General features: G+C 38.7%; 1 long non-coding RNA gene across 1 annotated transcript in view; it reads right to left on the bottom strand.

Annotated features, from left to right (window-relative positions):
- LOC140530323 (uncharacterized) overlaps positions 1-24,084 on the bottom strand; it is a 40,237-nt gene extending 16,153 nt beyond the window's left edge. The window contains exon 1 of the long non-coding RNA XR_011975900.1: positions 23,949-24,084. This is a non-coding gene — a long non-coding RNA (uncharacterized lncRNA). The remainder of the gene's footprint in view (positions 1-23,948) is intronic.
- Positions 24,085-25,109: the final 1,025 nt, after the last annotated feature.

Below are 25,109 nucleotides of genomic sequence, written 5' to 3'. Positions count from 1 at the left end.
AGAATTCCATTGATTTCAGTGGCATGCTGTGGTCCATGCGGTGATGAAGGGTTGAACCTGACTGAATGACTGGCAACATTTGGATAAGCAGCTTCATGGTTCAAGGAATGCAAATCAGGGGAGGGGAAAGAACGAAGGTGCTATTTAATTTATCTGGGGTCTAACTGTCCTAATTTCTTTTTACAAATTAATTTACTGATTCTTTAGTTTTCAACATTCACTTCCATAAGATTTGGAATTCTAAATTTTTTCTACCTCCTGTCCTTCCCTCCTCCCCAAAATGGGGTGCAATCCGTTAGAGGTTCAACATATACATTCTTATTGAACATATTTTCACATTACTCATGTTGTACAGAAGAAACAGAATGGATGGGATGGGAGGAACCATGAGAAAGAAAACAAAACAAAACAAAACACACAAAATCTTCAACCTGTATTCAGACTCCATATTTCTTCCTCTGGATGTGGATGGCATTTTCCATCATGAATCTTATGGAGTTGTTTAGGTCCTTGCATTGCTGAGAAGAGCTAAATCTATCAAAGCCAATTACAGTGTTGGTATTACTGTGTACAATGTTCTCCTGATTCTTCTCACTCCCCTCATGTCTTATGTTATTTTTAAGTTACACAAATCAGAGAGTCAGAATAGTACCATATTTGGAGAGGCAGATTAAGAGCCAGGAACACCTAGGCTCAAGCCCCACTTCTGACACACACAGCCTGTATAATTCTGAGCAAGCCACTTAACCTTCTCACAATGCTAGCCAGCTCTTCCCAGACTGCAAGATGCAGAGAAGATACCAGCCTACACTGTTAGTACTTCACTGAGTTGGTAGAGGGAATTTTTCATATTTGAATTTCTCAGAAAGAATGAAATCATGAATCCAATCTCTATCCTCATCTCTCTACAGGTGGGAAAGTAAATAATTCACCACTCATTCAAGGATTTAATTCTCTACTTTATGTATTGAGATATCTTGTATCTACAAGATGGATCAGCAGCCATTCTCAGAGGGATCATAACGTATTCCCATTGCTGCTCATCTAATGGAAAAGAAATAAAAATGAGGGAAGCAAATATAAAGGAAAAACTGCCACATGAGGGATTAAAAAATGAGTTCCATCAGTGTGGTAGAGGAATAAAATAAGGCCCTCAAAGACTAGTTGGGATACCATACTCAGCTCCCCCTCAAGCTATGAGTGTAATGGCAATTTCATAAAAGCCATAAATACATGTAGTTTCCTTCAATTCATGGCACAGATGAGCCATTTGTTTCTTGGAGAATACCTCTAATATTATGTTGCTGTCTATATTTCAAAATATGTGGAGGAAAAACAAAATCAAAAGAAAGATTGAGCCATGAAAAGTACTTGATGTTCTATTTACAAAAGACCAATATCCTGACTATTTAACTTTCTAAGTAATAAGTGGGGCTTGACACAGAACTATACATTTAGGAATATACCTAACACAGGCAAAGCACTGACATTTCTATCCCGGTATGATCCAGGAGGAAATCTTACAAATCAGTTTTACTTAGCAAATTTCAGGAAAAAAATAAAAATAAATCAATGAACTTGCATTAAAAAATATTAATCAATATGGAGGAACTGATGACTTTGATCAATAGTTTCTGTAAGGGGTCTGGAACTCTCGGATTATCAGGGTCATGATGCCCTCAGGATAAATCTTTTTTGAGACACCATGCCCTTGTATGGTTTATGTGATGGACCACCCCTATGCAATTACCAATCTTCACAATTATCTTGAGCAAGAACAACAGCCAAGCACGTAAGCATAGCAGACAGTATTTACAAACTTCTTGCTTGAATGGAAGTAGAATGGAAGTAGAAAGGCTATATATACTCTAATCTAGCTGAGAATAAATGGAGTACATACCATCTTTGCTCCCACCTCATTCATTCGTTCCTGGAAGAAAGATCTCATGCAGGCATGAGATCTTTGGGAACTCAACAGGTTTCTTTATGTTTATGAATTCAGGTATAACATTTACAAAGAAAACAAAATGAACATATTGAAGGAAAGTATCATTGTACCTGAATAGGAGTCAGTGGTTTGTTTGTTTCTTTCCAAATTGATAAAAATTATATAAGACCTTTTAGTCATTTCTAGTTGTAAAGGACCTCAGTAGCCATTGGATACAATCCATACCTGAAAAAGATCACTTCTAAAATATTCCCAACCAGAAAACTGAAACATTAATGAATTGTTGGTGGAGTTGTGAAGTGATCCAACAATTCTGGAAAATAATTTGGAACTATGCCCAAAGGGTGCTACAACCACATTCTCTTTGATCCAGAAATACCACTACTAGGTTTGTATTTCAAAGACATCATAAAGGATGGAAAAGGATCCACATGTACAAAAATATCTAGAGCAGCTGTCTTTGTGGGGGCCAAGAATTGGAAATCGAAGGGATGCCCATCAACTGGAGAATGGCAATATATGTTACAGAATATGAATGTAATGGAATACTATTGTTCCATAAAAAATGATGAACAGGTGGATTTCAGAAAAAGTGAGGAAAGACTTACATGAATTGACACTGAGTGACGTGAGCAAACCAAAAAAATCTTGAATACAGTAACAACATTGTATGATAATCAACTATGATAGACTTAGCTCTTCTCAGCAAAATAGTGCTCCAAGATAATTCCAAAAGACACATGATAGAAAATACTATCCACATGCAGAGAAAGAAATAAGGAATCTGAACAAGAGTGCAACATACTATTTTCACTTTTTTCTCATGTTTTCTTTTTCCTTTTGTTCTGATTCTTCTTTCACAACACGACTAAATGTGGAAATATGTTTAACACAATTGTACAAGTATAACCCATGTAAGATTGCTTGCTGTTATGGGGGGGGGAGAAAAATGTGGAAACTTTTGGAAAAAAATTTGAACCATTTGGAAAAAATTGGAACTCAAACTTATAAAAATGAATGTTGAAAACTATATTTAAATGTAATTGGGAACAAAATAAACCACTATTAAGCAGAGGAAAAACATCTGCAACCAGCAAATTCAGGCTTCAACTTAGAGGCATTAACTTTAGGCAAACCACTCTGTCCCAAGGCAGTTCATTTCCCTTCTGGATAGCTTCAGAACTCAGGAAGCTGGTATTTCCCCTGGAATCATATGGAGATTTGTGTCTGTTTAACTTTGGTAAATTTCTGCCACTGCTGGTCAATGGGGTCAAGTAGATCAAGTCTAATTCTTTTTCACCCCCAAAACCTTGATGTACAAAGCCACAGTTACTATGTTCATTCTGGGTCTTCTCTTGTCCAAACTCAATATTTTTTTTTTTATTCAACTCATCCTTATTTGGCATAGGCTCTAGGGCCTTCACTATCCCAACTGCATTTATGAGGACTCAGTCTGGCTTACAAGGGAGCACAATACTTGAGCGGTGGTTTTTAATGTCCAATGAGTCCTTGCAACTTTTTTTTTTTTTTAACCAGGGTAATCTTATTCCAAGTAATTCATTTTATTTTAAACTAATAATTATTTGTTCTGAGACTTAGACTTGTGTGTATATGTTACCAGTTCAATTCAACTGCCCTGTGTTAATTCTAAAACTGTGTCACTGAAAGAAGGTTGAATTTGCAAAATGTAAAGTTTGGTACTTGTTGTATTACTTGCAGAAAATGAAAGGAGAGAAACTGGAAGGATCTGTTGTACTTGGCATCTTTGAGAATTTTAGATACAAAGGGCAGAAGGGATATGGGGTGAGAATTAGTTGGAAGAATCAAGTTAGAGGTATTTTTTTTCTTTTTCTTTTTTTCCTAGTCTGGAGAATCATGGACATGCTTGGAAGAAATAGGAAATCAGCCAGAAGACTGCGAGAGGCAGGAAATAAGCTAGGAGAGATGGCAGAGCATTCTGTTTGAGGAGATGTGATGGAATGGAACTACCCAGACAAATAGAGGGGTTAGTCTTGACAAGGAGTAAGGTATCATCATCATGTGAAATGGTGGTGGAGAAAGAGAAATTTGCAGAAGGCCTCTGTACCATAGGAGATGAGAAGAGGAGAGGGAGCTCACAGCAAAGTGCTTCTGCTTCATGTAACCATTAGGATACTGCAGTTCACAAAGGTGGAATGATTCTTTTCTGATTGCACAACTGGCATTGAACACTGGTCTCTCTTCAGCAGGGCCAGCTAGGTGGCACAGTGGATAGAGTGCCAGATACGGAGGCAGGAGCTCATATTCCTATCTTCAAATCTGGCCTCAGAATTTTTCCATCTAGAAGACTCTGGGCAAGTCACTTAACACTGTTTACCTCAATCCCCACTCTGTGAAACGATCTGGAGATGGAAATGGCAAACCACTCTAGTACCTTTTGTGAAGAAAGCCCTATTATTTTATGGAGAACTGAAACAGGGTTATGAAGAGCTGGACATCACTGAAGTAACTGAACAGCAGCTACAAACTGCTGAATCCATTGTCTGGTTTACCACCTTCTTCACTTCCACTATTTAAAATACTGACTTCCTTAAAGACAGTCTATATGTCACCTTCTGCAGGAAGTTTTCTCAGCCCTTACTCTCTAGCCCCTAATCTCTCCCCACTACTAGACTTATTTTTCCTTCAAAGTTATCTTCCATCTATTCTGCATACATGTTGAATGTACCTAATTTTTTATTTCTTGTCTACTCCATTAAAATGTAAGATCACTGAAAGTATTTTTTTTAATTGTATTGGATTAGATAAATTCTGAAGTCTGTTCCAGTCAAAAATTTATAATTTTATGGATCTAGTATCTTCCACTGTCTCCTCAACTCCCTGTATTATATTCCATTTCATGGGGAATATCATGAACGTTTTTGAAGACAAGCTATTTAGGTGGTGGTTTGTTCCTTCAATTTTGCTTTCTTTTGTTTGTGTTGTGTGTGAATTCTCAGAGCCTACATTTTGGATTTATTTAAAATGAGTTCAATGGATGCTGTGTCCAATGGAGTACTACAGAGTTCTCAACATTATTTTTGAAATCAGTGAATTAGATCAAGTCATAGATTTATTGGATTAGAACAGAGGAATGCAGGCATGATAATGACAAATGACACAGATAAATGTAAAGTTCTGTTCTTGGGTCCAAAAACTGCAAAACGGCAGGTAGAGAATAGACAACATTTAAGATCAAAAGACAGAGAGAGAAAGAGACAGAGAAATAAAGAACAAGATAGATAGAAACACACAAAGAGACAGAATGAACACACTGAGCCACACTGACAAATTCATAGTCAGACTTCAGAATTCTAGATAATAATAAATTCAGTATAAATTATCAACAGTGTGAAGCAGCATTGTGCATGTGACACAAGGTTGTTCAGTCATTTCACTCCTATCTGATTTTTTGTGACAAATTGGGGTTTTCTGGGCAAAGCTAGTAGAGTGGTTTGACATTTGCTTTTCCAACTCATTTTACAGATGGGGAAATGTAGCAAACAGGATTAAGTGACTTGCCCAGAGTCACACAACTAGTAAGTGTGTGAGGCCAGATTGGAGCTCACAAAGATGTCTGCCTGACTTCAGTGACAGCACTCTATCCACTGAGCCATGTAACTCCACTTACCACCTACCTGCACCTGATATAATCTTAGGAAGTAATAAGTGAGGAGTGGTGTCCAAAATGAGTGTGCTTGTTAGTTCTATGATCCTATAACCTGTTGGTGGTCAGACAAGACTGAGACTGTTGAGCAAACAGAGGCCTTTTCAGTGCTGTGCGCAAGTTCACTTAATTTTTCAGTATACTTTCCAGGGATGTACACATAAATGATAAGGTTGACACACTCATGACCAGAACTTGCTTGGTGTTTGGGAGGCTCAGAATGAAAATATAGGAGAGAAGAGATACCAGGATGCCTATCTAACTGAAGGTCTGCAAAGCCACTGCCTGTGTAATTTAGACATTCTACTGGGAAATTACCTACATTTAAATTGTCTTAGGAAAATTCTCAAGATCACCTGGGGAGATAAGTACCCAGTACAAAAGATAACAGATAACCAGATAACGATAAGTCTTTTCTTGAGCTCAGCTGCCAAGTATTCAACATTACTGCAGGGAACTCAATTCTAATGGACTACAAAACATATATTTGCTTCAAAGACCATTTAATGGAGAACTCATACTAGGCAGAAGTTCACATGGAGTTCAGAGGAAGAGATACAAGGATACCCTCAGAGTCTCTCTGAAGAACTTTGGGACTGATTGTGAAACATAGGAGAGACAAAGAGTGGACTGCCAGCATTGTGCACCTCCTTGAAGAAGGAATTGTGTTTTATGAGTAAAACAGAATTGCAGTAACTTAAAGGAAATACGAGATGTGCAAATTTAGAGATATCTTCATGCCAAACATTCCTATGAATTATTTGTGCTGACCTGTGGTAGAACTTTCTGAGCTTCTATTGGTCTAATTAGCACAGTGGAAAAATGTAAGGATATCATTTTTGTCTTCTTCAAGAAGAAAGGACAACATGGGTGGAGACAAGATGGCAGAGCAGAAGGACAGACCTATAAAAGCTCTCCCCCATAGCCCATAAAATACCTGTAAAAATGACTCTAAACAAATTCCAGAGCAGCAGAAGTCATAAAACAACAGAGTGAAAGAGATTTCCAGCCCAAGACAGCCTGGAAGACTGATAAGAAAGGTCTATTACACTAGGCATGGAGCAGAGCAGAGCCTGCAGAGGGCAGCCCATTCTTGGCCACATGGCACTGGTAGAAATAGTACTGGAGAAGATTTCAGGGGACAGAATTCCCAGCAACAGCTGTGGTTACCAGATTACTCAACCCACAAATGCCAAAGACAGCTTCAAAGGTCAGTGAGAAAGCTCTTTCATCTGGGTGAGAAGGGAATATTGTCTGGTCCTACCTGCAGCAGCCACTGCAGCAGCAGCATTCATTTTTGGAGCCTTCCACCTAAAGACCCTGGTAGAATTGAGCTGCTGATTTGAATCTCAGCCCTGAGATGCAACCCTGGGGTGAGGAGGGGTGCTGGCATGGTGGAGCTGGAGGAGGTTGTGCAGAGGGAACCCTACTGGCAGATCCTGGGCAGAAACGTTTTTGGTTACTTCCAGACCAGTATGCAGGCCAGGAGAGGAGAAAACTCCTCTCCCTTGATTGGGCCACTTTGTAGGAACTGAGAATTTATAGGTCCCTAGAGTATACCTTCCTCTTGACAAAGGACACAAAAGTCAAGTAACTGACTAGGCAACTGCCTAAAAAAGGGAAAAAAATAATACAATAGAAGGTTACTGCCTTTGTGAATAGGTATTTACTTCCATCCTTTCAGATGAGGAAGAACAATGCGTACCATCAGAGGAAGACATAAAAGTCAAGACTTGCATCCAAAACCTCCAAAATAAATATACTATTGTCTCAGGCCATGGAAGAGTTCAAAGGGGATTTTGAAAAACAAGTAAGAAAGGTGGAGGAAAAATTGGGAAAAGAAATGAGAGCAATTCAAGAAAATCATGAAACGCAAGTCAACAATTTCCTAAAGGACACTCAAAAACTGCTGAAGAAAATAACATCCTTAAAAATAGAGTAATTCAAATAGCAAAAGAGATCCAAAAAGCCTAGGCGGAGAAGAATGCTTTAAAAAGCAGAATTAGCCAAATGGAAAAGGAAGTTCAAAAGCTCACTGAAGAAAATAGTTCTTTAAAAATTAGAATAGAGCACATGGAAGCTAATGGCTTTAAGAGAAAGCAAGAAATTACAAAAGAATGAAAAAAATGGAAGATAATATGAAATATTTCATTGGAAAAACAACTGACCTGGAAAATAGATCCAGAAGAGAAAATATAAAAATCATGGGACTACCTGAAAGCCATGATCAAAAAAGGAGCCTAGACATCATCTTTCATGACATTATCAAGGAAAATTGCCCTGATATTCTAGAACCAGAGGGTAAAATAAATACTGAAAGAATTCACTGATCACCTCCTGAAAGAAATCTGAAAAGAAAATCTCCAAGGGATATTGCAACCAAATTCCAGAATTCCCAAGTCAAGGAGAAAATATTACAAGCAGCTAGAAAGAAACAATTCTATAATTGTGGAAATACAATCAGGATAACACAAGATCTAGCAGCTTCTACATTAAGGGATCGAAGGGCTTGGAATATGATATTCCAGAGTTCAGAGGAATTAGGATTAAAACTTACCCAGCAAAACTGAGTATAATACTTCAGGGGACAAAATGATCATTCAATGAAATAGAGGACTTTCAATAATTCTTGATGAAAAGACCAGAACTGAATAGAAAATTTGACTTTCAAACACAAGAATCAAGAGAAGCATGAATAGGTAAACAGGAAAGAGAAAGCCTAAGGGACTTACTGAAGATGAACTGCTTGCATTCCTACAAAGACAGATGATATTTGTAACTCTTGAAATTTTTCTCAGTATTTGGGTAGTTGGAGGGATTATACACATATATTTAGAAAGAGGGCACAGGGTGAGTTGAATAGGAAAGGATATTTAAAAATTAAAATTAAGAGGGGCGAGAAGAATATTTTGGGAGGAGAAAGGGAAAAATGGAATGGGGCAAACTATCTCTCACAAAAGAGGCAAGAAAAAACCTTTTCAATGGAGGGGAAAAAGGGAGAGGTGAGAGGGAAAAACTGAAACTTACTCTCAACACATTTGACTTAAGTAGCGAATAACATGCACACTTAATTTGCTATGAAAATCTATCTTACACTACAGTAAAATAGGGGAGAAAGGAATAAGTGGAGTGTGGGGGAATGATAGAAGGGAGGGCAAATGAGAGGGAGGAGTAATTAAAAGTAAACACTTTTGGGAAGGGACAAAGTCAAAAGACAGAACAGAATAAATGGGGACAGGATAGGACGGAAGGAAATACAGTTAGTCTTACACAGCATGACTATTATGGAAGTCTTTTGCAAAGCTACATATATATAGCCTTTATTGAATTGCTTGCCTTATCAGTGGAGATGGGTGGGGAGGGAGGAAGGGAGAGAAGTTGGAACTCAAAATTTTAGGAATGAATGTTGAGAATTGTTTTTGCATGCAAAAACATGGGAAATAAGAAATACAGGTAATGGGTTATAGAAATTTATCTTGCCCTACAAGAAAAGAGAGAAGATGGGGATAAAGGAAGAGAAGGGTGTGATAGAAGAGAGGGCAGATGGGGAAGGGGTTATCAGCATGTACTGTGTTTTGGGGTGGGGGAAGGGGAGACATGGGAAAAATTTGAAACTCAAAATTTTGTGGAAATGAATGTTATAAACTAAAAGTAAATAAATAAACATTAATAAAAAGAACAAAGGACAACAATCAAACTGTTGATTCTAGTTCTAGGTACTACTTGTAATTTTAGAAGGACAATTAATTAATATACTGGCCTTCATCTGGTAGAGAACAAATAAGGCCAGTGAGGGGATTCAAAATCACTGCAATCTGACCATTAGTTGAAGAAACTTCCATGTCCGATCTAGAGAAGAGAAGACTTTAGAAGACAAGAACACAGCTTTGAAATGTTTAAAGAACCCTACTGAAAGACTTGTAAGAACTGATGCTGAGTGAAATGAGCAAAACCAGAAGAACATTGTACACAGTAACAGCCACAGTGTGCAAGGACTGTTTCTGGTAGACCAAGCCCTTCACAGCAATGCAAAGACCTAAAACATTTTCAAAGGACTCTTGAGGCAAAATGCAATCCACATCCAGAGAAAAATCTATGAAATTGAAATGCCAAATGAAGCACAATATTTTCTTTTATATTGTATTTTGTTTGATTTGTTTTTTTCTCATGGTTTCTCTCATTCATTTTAATTCTTCTATGCAATATGACTGATGTGAAAATGTGATTAATAAGAATGTATGTGTAGAACTCATATAAGGTTGCATGCTGTCTCAGGGACAGCGAGGGGAGGGAGAGGGAGAAAATTTAAGACTTATGGAAATGATTGTAGAAAACTGAAAACAAACTAATTAACAAAGAGCTCTGCCAAGAAAAAAAACATTAGACTCTTTTTTCTCTGCCTCCCAATGAGAGAACTAAAATGAGAACTCAGAAATAAGAGCAAGGATAAATGTCACTTCTTAATGGAAGGACAGTTTCCAAAATGAGAGCTATTGCCAAATTAAGATGAGTTCTTTTTCACACAAGGTCTTCACAAAGACGTTTGATAACTCCTTAATGGGGCTATTAATAGACAAACAACAATGCACAGGAAGCAGATGATCTATGGGCTTTCTGCAGGGACCACATCTTTTCTTATTATTATAGATATCACACCCATTCTTCAGTAGCTTGCATACAGGGGTGTTAAGAGAGGGCTAGTACCTCTGATGAGAGGGCTTGATGAGCCATTTTCAGGGCTGCTCATTTAAATTGGGTATTCACCTGTAGCCCAACTCTCACCCATGTCCCCAAGAAGCTGTGGCAGGGCAATGGCCATACCATACCACATTATCTCTGCAGATGGGTTAAGCCAGTTTGAGGTTAACCTACAGGCCTTACATCTGTCCATGAGTTAGGGGAATATCCACCCCAAACGTGTGCAAACTTTCCCCAGAGGAATAGGCAGATGAGAATTGGCAGCTGAAGCAGGCATTGTCGATTGCTCAGAGCTTGGTCAGATCTCCAAGACTCCAAGATCACCCAGTCCATCCTAGACCTTTGCCAGTCATCCTAACTTTTGTCCTGCCAGAAGAGACAGGGATGCTGATGATTTTATGTAACTCTCCCTCACTTAAATACAGCTGAAGAAGAAGTCAGGATATCGCCCCAACACTGCAATGTTATTGGTCATCTTTGAAAAGGAGGGAGGGACAATACATATGAGAGCATTAGTTGGGAATAAAATCAGCTAAGTGGTGTTATGGATCAAATTTAGAAGAACTGATTTTACATGTCACATGTATATACAACATACATATTTATGTGTAACATATTGTTATATAATCACTTTGGAAATTCTGAAGTGCTATACAAATGTTACATATTAATATTATTGATTCCCGTCAGTGGAATGTAGTCTAATAAAGTTTAATAAAGAAAGTTCTAAATTTCGTTAAAAAACAGCTTTACTTCTTTTATGTATAAGGACATAAAATAACATCAATGTGTATTACTAACAAAAATAAAACCAGCTAATGAACCCAATAATTCCTAACTGATTTCTGTTTCTGTCTCAGTCCTTTACCATTGCTTATGTCTTGAAGGGGCTTCAGGAAAGATTTAGTCTGGGTAGTGAAAAATCAACAGACCTTTACTTGGCATATTTTAACTCACACGTGAGAAGGCTAGGAGGCTTAATTTCTGACATTTCTATAGGGGCTCAGAGGAAGAGGTAGGGACAACAAAGGATGTGAAGCCACCTTAAAAACTGGGGCAATAACCAACATTATCAAAGTTGTGCAGTTAAGAGCAGAAGGGGAATCCATATGATCAGGGAGGTGAGATATCCAGAGCCTCAGCCCCAGAGATACCAGGCCATGGCAGAAGGGGAGAGCCCATGATGATTCCCTAAGTCACCAGGGCTATTTAAGATTTGGCATGCTGGGTGTCTCCTGTGTCTACCACAACATGCAGCAGCTCCACTTGGTTACATGGAAAAAGAGCGGTCAGAGAAATTTGACTATGAAGCAAAAAGTTTCTAACACATAAGATTCCAGGCATAGATGATTAAAAAAGAGGGTAAAGGACAGGAAAGAAAAGGGAAAATATCTAGCACAGATGAAGTTTCCTGATCTCCTCCCCTCCAAACAAAAATGCTACTGCCAGAAAGCCAGAAAAGACTTATCATCACCATTTCATAAGAATCATATATATAGAAAATTTAATTACTGGAATTAAGAGAAAACCGAAGTGAAGCTGAATCTTTAACATATTATCTTTTTAGAAGTATTGAATTTGGATTAAAATCACATTGCTTTCATGAGAAGCCCCTAAAGTTTGCCAAGAGGGGAAAAGGATTTCAACCCATATTCTCCAAGAAAATCAGAGTCTATGTCTGAATCTACCCTAACTCTGAAACAGTAAAGTCCAAATGAATGAGACTTTAGTATATCTTCATTAATTTTATAAGCATCTTGCCATTCCTCACTCAAGACCTATATATAAAGTTAAGTGTTAATTCACAGATGCTGTCATGCTTCTTTCTTTGAAATGGATTTTAAAATGTTCACTCTCATTTGCAAAAATGGAATAAAAACTAAAACATGACCTGAGGAGATGTGTCAATGTTAGATTAACAGGGATTACTTTTATCTCAAATGTATAGAGATTTACAGTTGGCGGATGTAACAAGTGACATTCTCTCCCAACATATACTTGAGTGATGTCTAGCCAACCTGACTCTTTCTTAAATGAAAACTCCTTTTCCATAGGGCAGTTATGCATTGAAGTAACATATAGGGCCTGCCTAAAAGAGTGATAAGTCTGTCACTAACACCTCTCATTTGAAAGTCCAGATGTCTGACTGATTGAAGGAGTGTGTGTGTGTGTGTGTGTGTGCATGCATGTGTATGTGTGTGTTTGTGTGTCTGTAGAATAAAAAGTATATACATATACACAATACATGCCTATGTACATTCACTACAATTATATTATTATAACTATATAATATTATTACTATTATATACGTATTACTATTATATATGTGTATATGTGTATGTACATTTTTTTTTGCTAGAGATATAAATTTGAATCCAAGAAAGTTGCTTCTCTTCACTATGAGCTGTTAGCTTCTGGAGAGTGCCATGGGGTCATTGAAAGTGGCTATAGAATTGACATGGATACCAGACATGTCCATTTTTTATATTTCTTTGATGTCAAGAAAAACAAATGCAGTATAGCTCTAATAAATAACCTGAGAGGCCTTCTGCAAACTGAGTAACTGAGATGTCTCCCACACATCTGTATTCTTTATTGTGTCATCATATCATAGGTCTGGAGTTGGAACCATTTTGTTTGACATGGATTTGCATTTCAAATTATTTTACAGAGGAGGAAACTGAGGTCCATTGAGGTTAAGATGATTGTCCAAGTTCACATAGTTAGTATTTGTAAAAGAGAGGAATTAAATTCAGATCTAATAACTTTGGGGCCAATGCTCTTTCTACAGTACCACAGTCTCCTTAAAAATAAAAAAAGTTAGGTGTTTTAGCCCAAGCAGCTTTCCCTAATTATTTATATTATTATTGACCACACCCCTGTAGGACAAGCAAACAAATAACCTTGACTTTGCATTTATTGATTTGATGATCCATAGGATGACAGGCAATGAGGATGGCGATATCCATCAGAACCCTAATGGTGATGAAGAGTAACCAAAGTGGAAGGTATGTTGGCCCTACAGCTAGATTACCATCATCTATATACTCAGACTATATCTATATACTATAGATTACATACATCTATGTACTAGAGACTCAGAGGAAAGCCACCAAATGCTAAATGATTCCCTCTGCAGAATGGGTGTGAGGGCACAACAGAGAAATGTTTACAAGAGAAGAAAGCATGCCTTGATTGTCTTCAGTATAGCTGGAGGGAGGATGCATATATCCCTTGCACTATAGAGGACTTCATAGTTAGAAGACCATTTGATATATGCTGATGTAATTGAGTTTCACCCTGCAGATTTAGAGTTGGAAATATTCTACTGCTTTGTTCATCATTTTCCACATCCTCTACCTTTCCACATCCCAAAACAATTGGCAAAGACTACAGAATAGTGGAAAAAGCACTGAATTTTGAATCAGAAGGCCTAGCTTTGATCTTCCCTTTAAAACATACACTGGTACACACACATATGTATATATACACACATATATGCATATAGAGATACATGCATATAAAATTTTAAATATTTATGGCTGTAGGTATGAGACAGAAAGAGACATATACAGACAAATAAAGAGACAGAGGTAAAGACGACAGAGAGGAGAATTAGAAATATATGCTATGGTTGAAACTTCAGTGCCATGGCCACCAGTTTACTTCTACATGTTTTCCCCTGAGAACATGCTATAGAAAGAAGAATCTCTCTTTATTTGATGACTGCATTTTTTTATTCTGCCTTCTGAGGTGATTGTGGGATGTCTCCTCCTCTTTAATTAAGAAAAAAATTAAGTGCAAGTAACTTGTCTTAGAATGTACAATTCTCCAGTTTCCTTCCTCATAAGTGTCTTTTCTTCAGTTGTTAACTGCCTCTAAAATGGAGCATCAAGAATGCAATAACTTGGGCTGTGTATTCTGTGGCTTGCCTGCAGATAGTACATGTCCTTAGCATATAACAGTTCAAATTAAAATCGCTAATCCTGGAAGAGAGCGACATGGGGAAAATATTGCATTCACATTTAAACTGGCACGTTAGGTTAAGAACAACTAATTCTGCCAAGTGACTGTGCTGTGGACATTTTTTTTCTTCTGGTTGAATGAAAATATGTCAGCGAATATTGCAAAACTGCTCAGAGAAAACCAGAAGACCTGACTCCATGTGGTGGCCTTTGATTCCTATGAAAAGTGTGTTTCCAATGCACTGGTTTCTCGATGTTCCAGCAGGAAGATGAGAAGCAATTTAATTACTTTGTGGGAGGTGGAAAGAACACCTGTCTCAAAGAACCCTTGGAACAACATGGCTGCTGAAGCTGTAACTCCCCAAACAGCCCCTCCTCTCAAGGAGCCCAGTGTGGGCAAACAGCAAGGAAAGAATGAACACAAAAACTATCTGCAGGATAAATGACAACCAACAGAGGGAGAGCAGCTGCATTAATGGTGAGAGGGAAATGTTTTCTGTTGAAGGTGATTTGGGCTGAGATTTGAAGAAAGGCATCAAGGTGGACATAAGGACAGAGAAAATCCCAAGAATGGGGGATGCCCAGTGAAAATGCGTGGAGTCAGGAAATGAAGATTGTGGATCTTAAAAAGTTCATTTAGCCACCCTCTCCCATTTAAAAAATGAGAAAACAGTCCTATAGTGACAAAATAACTTTCCCAATAATAAGAGCAGATCTGAAATACCATTCCTTAAATTGTGACTCTGAGTTCAGTGTTCTTTGCAGCGAGATTACACAATGGATAGGCAGCTGGGTCTGGAGTCAGTAATTAATCATTCAGTTAATAAACATTTGTTAAATCCCTACTGTGTGCTAGACACTGTACTAAGCACTAGGGATACAGAAAGAAATTTTAAAAAAAAGCCTGGAGTTTCTTTTTCCTTCAGAGGCATCAAGATTAGTTTTTGGATTTTTTTTTCAAATTTATTAATTTATTGGTTTTCAGTTTTCAACATTTTCAATTCTATAGGTTTTAAATTTTCTCCCCCTCTCTCTCCCCTCCTTTTCTCTCTCCCCAAGACTGCATGCGATCTTATATTGGTTCCACACATACATTCCTATTAAATACATTTAAACACCAGTCATGTTTCATAGAAAAATTATAATGAGTGGGAGAAACAATGAGAAAAACAAACACAACAAAACAAAACAAAACATAACAAAAAAGAAAATAGTCTCCTTTATTCTGAGTTCTGACTCTACAGTTCTTTCTCTGAATGTGAATGGAATTTTGCATCATGAGTCTTTTGGAAAGGTTTTAGGTCCTTGAATGGATGAGAAGGACAAAGTCTGTTAAAATCAGTCACAGCATGCTGCGGCTGTTACTGCATATAATGTTTTTCTGGTTCTGCTTACTTCACTCAGCGTCAGTTCATATAAGTCTTTCCAAAAGCTGGAGTTTCTTAAGGAGCTTACAGTCTAATTGGGGAGACAGTAAGCAAATATATAAGTACAAACAAGGTTTATGTAGGAAAAATCAGATATAAGGAATAGAGAGAAGGAACTAGAAAGACTTCTTGTAGAGGGTGGAATTTGAGTTGAGACCTAAAGTCATCCAAGGAAGCCTGAAGGCAGAGATGAGCTGGGGGCTGGGGGGGGTGGAGAACATTTCAGGCATGGGGCACAGTGAGAGACAATGTCACAACCAAGAACCAGAGTATGTTGTTCATAGAACAGTAGGGAGGCCAGTGTCAGTAGACCACAGAGAGGGACTAAGTTATGAAAGGTTATGAATGCCAAACAGAGGAGTTTACATTGGATTCTGAAGGTGACAGAAAGCCACTTGAGTTTAGTGTGTGTGTACATGTGGATTTCTGTTTGGGGGAGGAGGTTCAGGCAGCATGACTGAATCTGTGTTTTAGGAAAATCACTTTTGTGACTTCTTGGAGGATAGGTTGGAGTCTGGGGAGATTTGATATTTGAGGCTGGCCAACCCAACTAATGAAGAAGTCTAGTTATGAGGTGACAAGGGTCTGCACTAGGGGACTGGTATGGTCAAAGGAGAGAAAAGAGTATATTAGAGAGAAGTTGCAGAGGTGAAATCAACAGGCCTTGTCAACAGATTAGATGGTGGGGGAGGGGGTGGTTGATAGTGAAGAGTCCATGATGACACCTAAGATGTCAGGCTGAGGGACTGGAAGGATGATGTTGCCCTCCACAGTAACAGAAAAAAGAAGAAGGTGGGGACAGTTTAGAGGGAAAGGTAAGAAATTCTGTTTTGGATATTTTGAATTTAAGATGCTTCCTGGAAACCTAATTCAAGATGTTTTAAAAGCAGTTGGATATGTGCAGTTGGACTTAAGCAGGATAGGAAGATTTGAAAATCATGAATATAGAGATCATAAACTAATGAGATCATAAAGGGAAAGGAGAAGAAGAGAAGAGGGTTCAGGACAGAACTCTGTAGGACACCTACAGTTAGAGGGTGTGATCTGGATGAAGACTCAGACAAAGAGACTGAGAAGGAGTAGTCAGGTAAGTAGGAGGAAAGCCAGGAAAGAGTAATGGCTGAACACCTAGAGAAGAGAGAGTATCAGCAAAGAGAGGATCACCAACAGTGTCAAAGGCTGCAGGAGAATGAGGATGAAGAAGCACCCAAGAGATGGAAACTTTGGAGAGAATACTTCTGACTGAATCTGGAATGGCAGTCTGTGTTATAGTCAGAACACACATAACATTTATCAGTTAACTTCCCGGTCTTATGTGGGCATTCTTCACGGTGCCCCAAAACAACTACAATAGTCACATCAAAGATCATTGATCACAGATCACCATAACAGACATATTAATAATAAGTAAAAAGTATGAAATATTGTGAGAATGATCAAAATATGACCCAGAGACATGATGGGAGCACATGCTGTTGGACTTGCTCAATGCAGGGTTGTCACAAACCTTCATTTTTTTCGAACAATATTTGTGAAGCTCAATAAAAGCCTCTACATGCTCCAAAGCTAAAGCCCAAAGAAAAGAAAGTGATTTTTCCAGGGTCATGTGAGTGCTAAGTGGCAAAGCTAATCAGAGATCAGATCATCTCCCTCCAAATCCATTGTTCTTCCCAGGTTCTCCATATTTTCATTTGAAAAGCACAAAATTCTTTCCATGACTGAGACTGAACGCCATGACCATTCTGTGCTAGGCTGCGATGTGGGAACCGGTGCTTGCCGAGTTTTCTAAGTGCACTTTTCTGATCATTAATTGAAAACGTGTCAAGAAGTGAAACACTTATTTAGAATACAACAATTGTACATTTTTGGTAGTAGCAGAATGGGATAGAAAAACCAAATGTTTTAGGAGAGTAGTGGCAGTTTGTTTCTTCAGGATAATATGAACTATAAATCAAATTCAGTTCAAGTCACAAGAAGAGCACTGTGGAATGAAATTTAAATGTTTTGGGTCAGTCTCAGTCCAAAACTGTAAATTTTCTTAACAAACTCAGCTTTTCTATCCTTTTCTTCTTCAATCTCCTCATGCAAGACCATAAAAACACACTACTTGATTTATACAAAGCATTAAAAAAAAGATATTTACGACTTGCCAGATCCCCCTTATCTGTGTAGCTCCATTTGGCATTCATCGGGATGTTTTTCAGCCAACTGGCCTAGACCAGTGATGGGTCTGCCAATCATGGCAGTGGACCCTAGTCCAATGAATCCTCTCAATAGGCTTCAGTTCTTAATTAGTCAGCTCATTTGCTTGTCAAAGTCAAGGGTAGAAGTAGCTTACCGGGACAACCCAAAGATGCATTAAAATTCAAAGATCACTTGTGGCTATAAATTGGTAAATGAAAACCTGAGTGAAAGGACAGATTATTCAAATTACTTAAACGAAACAAAACTAAAATAACCAAGAAAAAGATGTAGTGGAGTAAGCTACCCATAATCATCTTCATCCTTTGTTGCCAAAGAAGACCATGCCATCAGAGGAATGATGACATGACTTGCACTTGACTTTGTTTTGAGTGGTCTGTGCAACACACACCCACACACAATCATACACACACTTATAGATATGGATGTAGCTATAGAAATAGATACAGATAATATATTCTATATGCAAAGAAATGTCTACACATTGCCCCCAAAGTCACATCTTAGTGAAGTTTTAAATGATCAAACCCTTTGTGCATGTATTAATGAAGGAACACATGAATGAAAAAATAAATGTATCAAGCCCTTTCTATGTATAGAGTGCTGAGTTCAGTGATGAGGATATAAATGCAAAAATGAAATGATGTCTGCTTTCCCGGAGTGCCCATTGCAATGCAGAAGATAAGGTAGATAAGCAGTTTCAGTTTCAGGTCACACACAGGTCCTATGTCCACAGAGTATAACAGCAAAGCAGAGGGTCAGGACTCTTTAAATGTCATTTCCAGTGACAAAATCATAACATTTTCTTATGTAAGAGCATGGGACATGCACAAGGACTTCTCTACCAAGAAATTTGTCTTCTAGGTCTCCAGTAGCTATAGTTGTAACTCAGCAGGAACATTTGCCAACCTGCCTGTGCACCTTGATATCCCAAGACTGTTGAGTTTGAGGTCCTGAATTGTCCCCTTTGGGGTCTGAGGAGAAACGGTAGCCAAGGTTTTTGAGATGCATTGGTGCTTGCTGCTTTTTGTCTCTTCTTTAGGGTACAGGTGTTTGACAGTTGCTGGAGGTAGCCACCAACTTCTATGCAGCAGTCATTTCCCAAGATGAGGACTGAGGGCCGGTTGAGATCAGGACTGAAGGCTGGGGTGAAGTCAGTGCTGGCACTCTTAGGCCTCTCATGTTGATAAACCTATTGTCAGTTGGTCTGCACTTGACCAATGGTGGTTCCAAATAGAGTGAAACCTTTTGTACAACAGTTTTTCCTCTCAATGTTGGCTGGACCAGTTGGACTGGAATCAGGGCTGATGATATGGTGGCATTGTATTTCCCAGAGCTCTTGGGTTTAGACTTCTGAGCTGCCTTCATTGGAATCTAAGAGAATATAGGGCTCAAGGTGTTGGTAGGATTTGACTTGTCTGGATCAGGCTGCTTCCTATCCCTCTTTCAGGGTTCCTTGATATCTCAGCCAGACATTCACCTGCTGTGTTTATGTATAGATACATACATATGTTCATACTCATACATATACATGTACATAATATATAAGAAAAGGGTAATGCAAAGAAATGTATATACACACCTAAGTCTCTTCTCACTTCAGTCCATCTTCCACTTATCTGTAAAACTTATCTTTCTAAAGCTCATATTGGGCCACATCTCCCCCATCCAGAAATACAATATATGACTGTGGCTGCCTATCACTTCCAGGATCAAATATGCAGTGCTCTGTCAGTCAAAGTCCTTTCCCGATCTTCTGCCATCCAGTTTTCTTCCACCTAACTGCTCCTCACTGCCACACACCCGCTCTATGTTCAGTGACACTGGCTCTGCCTTGCTGTTCCTCAAACAAGCCTGCTCTATCTCTACTCTCTTGGCATTTGCCCAGTCTCCCATTTCTGGAAAGTTCTCCCTTCTCATTGTGGCCTCCTGGTTATCTCTGTTCTCCATTCAAGTCTCAGCTGAAATTCCCTTTTCTCCATCCAGCAAGCCTTAGGTCCTTACCTCTCTTGATTATCTCCAATTAACCCCATGTATATCTTGTGTGTATATAGCTGTTTACATGGTGTCTCCCCCATTAGATTTTGAGCTCTTCAGGGGCAGGACCTGTCTTTTCCCTTTCATTGTGACCCAAGGCCTTAGCATAATCCCTGAAACATAGAAAGCATTGAATAAATGCTTACTGATGGATGTGTCTGTAAGTATACACAAATATACACATGCATATGTGCTTGTATGAATATACATATTACATACATATGTATGCAGCCAGGCTGAATGCTCCAAATATGTTAGTTAAGTTTTAAACTTTTATATCTTAACACATAACAAAGAAAATGAAATGTAACAGAGCAGTGAGTAAAGCTGACTGAGAAGCCAGAAAACCCTAGGTACAAGTCTCATCACAGAACATGCTGTCTATGGGACTCTGCTTCAAGGCTACATTTTGCCAAATTTAAGAAGCAACAGTTTAAGTGAGGATGTGTGTAAATTTCAGATCATTGTACAAAAGCATTTATTGATTTATTTTGCAGCTCTAAGAACTGACCATCATATAAGTGCTAGAATATTGATTTTGCTTTCTGAATGCCATTGAATGGATACAAATTCAAGCATCTTTGTTAAGCCTCTACTATTTGCCATATTCTCTGCTAGATTTGGGGAAAAGGGCAGGGTGCGGAAAGGCAACAGCCCCTTCTTCCCAAACTTCCATCCTATCGCATTCTTCTGTACTCCGGGATTCAAAGAGCATTCCCAGCAGGCATGCTTAGTAAACCCAAAAGTCTGCCCCAAATTCTGCTCCAGAGGCTGTGCCATCTTTCCTGAAATATTGCTACTTGTCTGATTCTGTTCCCTAACGACATTAAAAGTGTGAAATAAAGAGAAGAAAAGTCATTAGAGCTCCATTTCAAAGTTCAGTGACTGTTGATATCCTGCTTTAGTTAATATATGTTAGTTTTATTGGTGAAATCTGGTCTCTTCTTTCCTTACCCCGCCTCCCCTCCATGGCATCATTCAGGCATCAAAAAAAAAAAAAAAGAGATAGAGTTTGATTCTACGTAGGTTCTGTGAACCTCCTGACAGCTTGGGTTTTCCAGAGATCAGAAGTAGGAAGATGCATAAAGAGTCTCTAAAGCAAATTTGCCTAAGTGATAAGGAAGAGAGAGTGCCTTGAATACTAAGATAAACCTCACTTTTCAATTCCTGACTTAACCAGCTTGAAGGTTGCATTTAATTTAAATATCTAGGTACCTCCATGGGAGTACATAAGGGAGATCTCCATTGTCATATTTTATCATTGTGTATTTCAAATATAATTCATAGGTGAATACGTTTACAGAAATTTAAGGTATATAACTTAAGTATGATGAATAATGTTTAGGTTCTATTAAAAAGTGAGTGAAACAAGTCAAAGCATTTGGTTTATTTAAGCTTTCAAGAAAATGTCTTCCCTTCATTCTATAACACCCCATACAGGATTAACTTTACACCAAACCATAATGATATTTGCTCCTTTGGGGATTCATGAATATGGAATATTGTTTCTTCAATTATTTATAACTAAAAAAAAACAGAATGGATACAAAATATAAAGTTCACATGAGATTTTGAGCTGGAAGGTACCATAGAGATTGCCAAGTGAACCTCTCATTTTATAGATGGGAAAACTGAGGCTCATTCTAGTAAAATCACTGAATTGACCCCAAGAAATCCCTGGTTCTCACTTAGAATAAACAGTCTCAGATTACAATAATGAGAATTATTAATTCCCCTGAGTAGATTAAAATTAATCCTGTATCCTTTTCCTGTTGATCCCATTTACAGTTAATTGATTTTGTCCTTCTGTTTTGTACCCTTAATTCTTCTAGACTTCCCTCTCTCCTCCTTTTGCCTTATTTTCCTGTTCCTATCAGGTTGAACTATTGTTATTCTACTGTCCTTGGATGCCTTTCCTCATTCTAGTTCTGCTTACAAAAACTAGAACTGAGTGGAGCTCAGAGCATGACCTGGCTGAAGCATGAACCCCGTGTGTGAGATTCCTCAGGGGATAGAAGAGAGAGGCTTAAAAAGCAAGGCCTCACGGTATTTTACATGACACAATGCTACCTCCCTCCTATTTTTGAAGACTCTTATGAAAGGAATGGTTAGTTATCTCCTAGTTGGAGTCTGAGCTGAAATGGGAGAGGGTCAACCTTTTAGTCAGGAAGACCTGACATGAAGTTCTTGATATATCCTAATTCCATCAATATAAAGAAGTCTCAACTTCTTAATGACCAGGGGAAGTCTTTATTATTGAAAACTGTAGATGAATGCAATCTGCATCAGCGGAGTAGGGAGCATTTTCTAACTGAAATTATCCAATATGATGAAAGATTTTAACCTCTCTCCCCCCAAAATAAAAGGAAATGGAACTAGAGATATTAAGCTTCTCTGATTCAGTAATGGGGCTCCTTAATTCAATTAATTGCTTTTATTCAATTAATCAATAAATGCTTATGAATTTATTATAGAGTATACACTGTGCTAAATGCTAGGAGGACAAAATTAGTAAAGAAACAATTCCTGCCCTCAAGAAGCATATATAATATTGGATAGATACAATGTCTGCATATAATTTGATGTGTGTGTGTGTATATATATACATATATGTGTATTTTTACATAATTAAAAAATAATGGGTGACACTAGATGATTATATCAGGAAAGGCTTCATGCTTGAGCTGAGCTAGGGTATTAACCTGGGATTCTATTAGGCAAATGCCTCTTGAGCTGAGTAGTTACCATGACACTTAGGCTCCGGGCCCAATTGGAGATTGACAGTGTGACAGAATATGTTCATTCTGAGCTCCTTAAATGGCCAAGTAATCCGAAAGAACTTCCAGCAGTTGGTGCCACATGTGTGCAGGGTTCTCCCTGATTTGGGCTTGTCTCCAGTTTCATACTCTATGCTAATCTCCCTTTCATTAGTTACATTTTGTGGTTTTCCTGTAGTTTAGACTTTGAGGAATAATTTGCACCTGAGTGTAAAGAGAAAAGGTATTCATAACAAGGCATGAAAAGAGCTCCAGCAATTCCTTTGTGACTTAGTTCTTAAAGCCCAATGTCAGGGCTCAGTTTTCCAGTGCAGTCTCACCTTCCTTCTTTTTGTACGTTTCAAGTTATGTTCTTTTTTTTGGGGGGGGGTAGTTCATTTCATAAAGTAAGGGGAAATGTGAGATCATTTCTTTCATGAAGAGATTTTCTTTCAACAAAAAGTTCTTAAAAAGGCATATTTTTATTAAATGCATTCAGGTAGCTCATCTGTATTTTTCATGATTTAACTTAGAAATTGTAAGAATTTGACTTGAGTGAGAGAATAGAGATTTTTTTTTCCTCTTCCCATCAACATGATCATTATTCATCCCCCACTCTGAGCTGAGACAAGAAAAACAGTAGCTTCTCGATGAAAGAAAAATCCATCAGGTCCCACTCACTTTTCATGAAGTGAAAACTGATGTCAGTGACTGTCAGATACCAGTGATTTCCTCCATAAATCTCCTTCTTTCTTTCCAAAAAACGAATCATTGTTCCCTAACAATGCACAAGCTCTCTCTCTCTCTCTCTCTCCTTTCCTCCCTCCCTTCCTCTCTCTCTCTCTCTCTCTCTCTCTCTCTCTCTCTCTCTCTCTCTCTCTCTCTCTGTCTCTCTGTCTCTCTCTCTCTCTCTCTCTCTCTCTCTCTCTCTCTCTCTCTCTCTGTCTCTCTGTCTCTCTCTCTCTCTCTCTCTCTCTCTCTCTCTCTCTCTCTCTCTCTCTCTCTCTCTCTCTCTCTCTCTCCCTCTCTCCTGGTATATTGTAACATAAAACTTAATGAGAGCCATTCCAGAAAACATCAGACACTGAGGATGTGCCAGGGAGGAGCCCTTGGTTAAAATGAAATTCTACTTCAAATAATTACCTGAATTTCATCCTAATGTTCAGGCTGCTTTTCACAAAAAGAAAGAGCTCTTTCATACAGAAGGAATAACGTTAAGGAAACACTCACCAATGGCAGCCACAAAGAGCTTGGAAAGCAAACCAGATTCAGCGTCTCTGACTTCAGTCTTGCAAAGATCTCAGATTTCATTTAGTGATAGCTCTCCTTCCCCTGCTGCATACAATTACATCTCTACCTCTCATTAGACGCGCTCTCTTAGTCGCTACAGCCAAACCTTGTTAAGGGTCAGTCTAATCAACTCAGATGGTGAAGCCTCAGTTTCCACCTCAAGTCCTGGTGAGGAGGATGGTTAAAAAAATCAAGTCCTTTTAGGACCCAGGGAGGCACACTCCATTCATCGAATCTGACCGTGCACCAGCTGTGGCTTCCTTGGCAGGACTTGGGCTGTTCCCAGGGTTGAAACACCAGAGGCAGACAGCTGGCTACTGCCTCCATAATTCACAGCCACCTCTATAACTCACTCCCACCCAGGGGCTGCCAAGGGGCAGCCCAGTAATGCATAGAACGTTGCAAGATATATCTATTTGCCTTGGCCTTTGAGTACAATGATCTTCCTTTTCTGGACAGTGTATCAGGGAGAGTTTATTGTTTCTGGTCAGGAGGTGTGGAGACATAATGAAAATGTGTCTAATTTACGACCAGTGTGAGCCCGTAGTTCATCTGTGTATAAGTATGTCCTCCTTGGATATTTCCCCAATGAACATTTCACCCATGGGGGGAAAATAGATGGTTTCATTTCTCAGTGTACATGGTGAGCGACAAAATGAAAGATGGGTCTAGCCTTGTAGCCCTACATTGTTCAGTAATGACAGTCAAGAAAGGCTAGGTGAATAACAAGGAAATAGAAATCAGCCTAAGGACAAGGACACGAGCTTCCTGCCTCTGAGATGTCTAAGCACGACCAGACTGCAGGAAGCCTTAAGGACACTTATCTCAGACTTTTCTTTCCTTCCTTCAAAATAATGGAGGAGAAGCTATTGAACTGAGGAAAGAGTCAGTTAAAAAGAAGGCATACTGTTAGCAGAAGTTGTGCATGTGTGTGTGTGTGTGTGTGTGTGTGTGTGTGTGTGTGTGTGTGTGTGTGTGTGCATGTGTGTGTGAGAAAGAGACAGAGAGAAAGAGACAGACAGGGACAGAGACAGAGACAGAGACAGAGACAGAGAGGGGTGGGGAGGGAGAGAGAGAGATTCTTTGGAGACGCCAAAGCTC

The sequence above is a fragment of the Notamacropus eugenii genome, chromosome 2 (genome assembly GCF_028372415.1).
Source record: "Notamacropus eugenii isolate mMacEug1 chromosome 2, mMacEug1.pri_v2, whole genome shotgun sequence".
Classification (NCBI taxonomy): Eukaryota; Metazoa; Chordata; class Mammalia; order Diprotodontia; family Macropodidae; genus Notamacropus; species Notamacropus eugenii.
The sequence above is the reverse complement of the archived record's forward strand: the minus strand, read 5'-3'. Positions and strand labels throughout refer to the sequence as shown.